Source organism: Pyxicephalus adspersus, unplaced genomic scaffold (genome assembly GCF_032062135.1).
Source record: "Pyxicephalus adspersus unplaced genomic scaffold, UCB_Pads_2.0 Sca4160, whole genome shotgun sequence".
NCBI classification, from domain to species: Eukaryota; Metazoa; Chordata; class Amphibia; order Anura; family Pyxicephalidae; genus Pyxicephalus; species Pyxicephalus adspersus.
Window position 1 is genome coordinate 1 of NW_027321163.1, and position 2,415 is coordinate 2,415.

The window sequence follows — 2,415 nt, forward strand, 5'->3', positions numbered from 1 at the left end:
ATGTTGTTTTTGAAATTCATTATTTGGTTGGTATCTGCCTTAAAAGTCCCCCCCCCCCTTTGGATTTTTGTTTGATTGTAGTCACTAGCATTGTCAATAGTCTTATGAGAAAGGGAAGAAGCCTTTTTGGTAAATCTGTTCATTGAAATAACATGGGATTATTGGTATAAACGGGTGATTAAACACCTTGTCTTACCAAAAAGTAAGTGATTAGCATAGAGTTTGCTTTAATAAGTATTGTTCATTTTGGTTATTTTAAATATACAATTTCTCCCTTAAAGAAGGTACAGTGTGGTGGTTTAATTAAGTTACTAAAGTCTATAACTTTGGGAAGAAGCCACACCTACTACCTATTAACAAGCTACTAGGCACTAATTTATATTTATATCTAATTATATTCTCTGTTGTTTTTTTTTTTTTTATCCTTCTTTTTAGGTGCGCGACCACGGTTAAGCAGACGTCACAGTATGGAGAATTTGGAACTTGTTAAGTTAACACCAGATAAGGTAATGAAAGGATTTTATGATGCCTTTCTGTAGTCTTGAAGACAATAATATTGGGTAAACAAGAGAAGTAAAAACAAAAACTTATTTTTAAATGTTGGGCTCCTACCATTCACAGGCTAATATCAAGGGCACTTTTTTATGAATAACCATAAAAATCACATACAATCAGACAACCCATCAATAAAATAACAAAGATTATTGCAGCAAAGGTACAGAAATCAACTAGATTTTTAGCTAACAAATATGATACATAACAAGGCCTCCCCCCCCCCCCCCCCCCCAATATGTGACCTCATATACAGTAGTACAGACCCAAATAAAATGATCATCTGCAGATAAACACAATACATATAGTTAAGGGTTTTAGGGCAGTTCAATAGAAGGGTAACCTTCTGAAACTCTATAAAGATATCAGGTGTGACAGAAACCATGGTATACATGGTATACTGGATACTATTCGTAGTATTGAGTGTAATAAAACTTTCCCAAGCTTCGAAGAAAAGCTGAGTTTTTGTGCAGGGAGATTGGGTCCATTCCATTTTGAATAGATGCTGTCATTTTTGTTGGAAAAGAGGGATCAGTGGGAGGAGAAGAGGAAGAGTAATGTAAAATAGTCTTTTAACCCACTGCTGATAGTAGGAGCTCTAAACATTTTGCTCCTCTTGAGAAACGAATACCATCCTTCTCCGCCAGACCAAAAATTGCCCATTCTGGTGTAATTAATAAAAATTGCTTTTGGCACAGTAGGGCAATCCCATAGGTTGTGGTATAAAGTTGCTGAGTGGGCACCCACATAATGGGCATGTCAGGGAAATATAAGTTTTATGAAAAATCAGAACATATTTGTATATTCTGCAGGAATGGCTTTGCATAAAACCCGATACATTCTTGGAAGTTTAACACAGAATTAACAGGTTGGCAACAATATTTTCAGAACCTGGAAATGTTTAGTTTTAGAGTAGTCAATTTTATTATGTAAGGATTTGTAGTGTTTAGATGTGGCTTGGACAACCATTTTTAAAGTAAGATATGTCCTTTAATTGTATCATTGGTGTTCTCCTTGGTAGGCAGTGCTGTGATGAGTGCAAAAGGGACATATCTTTGACATATCTGGAATAAAGCATATGCTAAAGCAACAGACATGTTTAAACAAACAGTCACCCCCCTCCCCATTTGCAACGCAGATACTTTGTGAAGCAGTGTTATCATACCACCCCTGCTGGATTGTTCATAGGGCCTTGAGCAGACAATGTCTGAGGAAAAGTGAGCACAGTGTGATGTGTAAATATTTTTTATAATAAAACAATAATGGCAATTCTTCAAACACTTTGTATTTTAGGTGCAAAACTGGAACACTGAAATACTTGCAAAACAAAAAACCCTTCTGTCCAAGCCATCTGCTAAGCTTATGTTTGTGAACAGACTGAAAGGCAAAAAGTTAAAGAACAGCACTGCAAAAGTCTTGCAGGACACCAGCAATTCTTCTGATGCCAACCGAAAGTTGGCAAACACTCAGCGGGTTTGTATCTTCTCTTACAGATGAAATAATATGAAATAATATGGAGTGCATTTCTAATGGAGTGCATTTGTTAAAGCCACTTTTTTCAGCTTTGTGCTGGTAACTTTTTATTAATGGCAGTGTTGGTTAGTTTAAATGTCAAAACAAAGGTTTTGTGCTTTTAGTTTGTATTTATAAGCAATTTACTGTTAATGCCAGGAATCTTGGGGTATTTTCTATAACTTGTGGAAATATGTGCTGCAGATATCACTTGATACTACCGTGTTTCCCCGATTTTAGGACATCCCCATTAAGTAAGCCACCCCCGATTTTTAAAAAAATAATTAAATATATATATATAATATTAAGACACTCACCCGTTTATAAGACAGCTCAGATATCTGATCCTGC

General features: G+C 35.7%; 1 long non-coding RNA gene across 1 annotated transcript; it reads left to right on the plus strand.

Moving 5' to 3' along the window:
* Positions 1-434: 434 nt before the first annotated feature.
* On the plus strand, positions 435-2,025 carry LOC140321448 (uncharacterized). The gene is made up of 2 exons (XR_011918945.1): positions 435-506; positions 1,846-2,025. It is a non-coding gene; the product is annotated as an uncharacterized lncRNA (long non-coding RNA).
* The last annotated feature ends 390 nt before the right edge of the window (positions 2,026-2,415 follow it).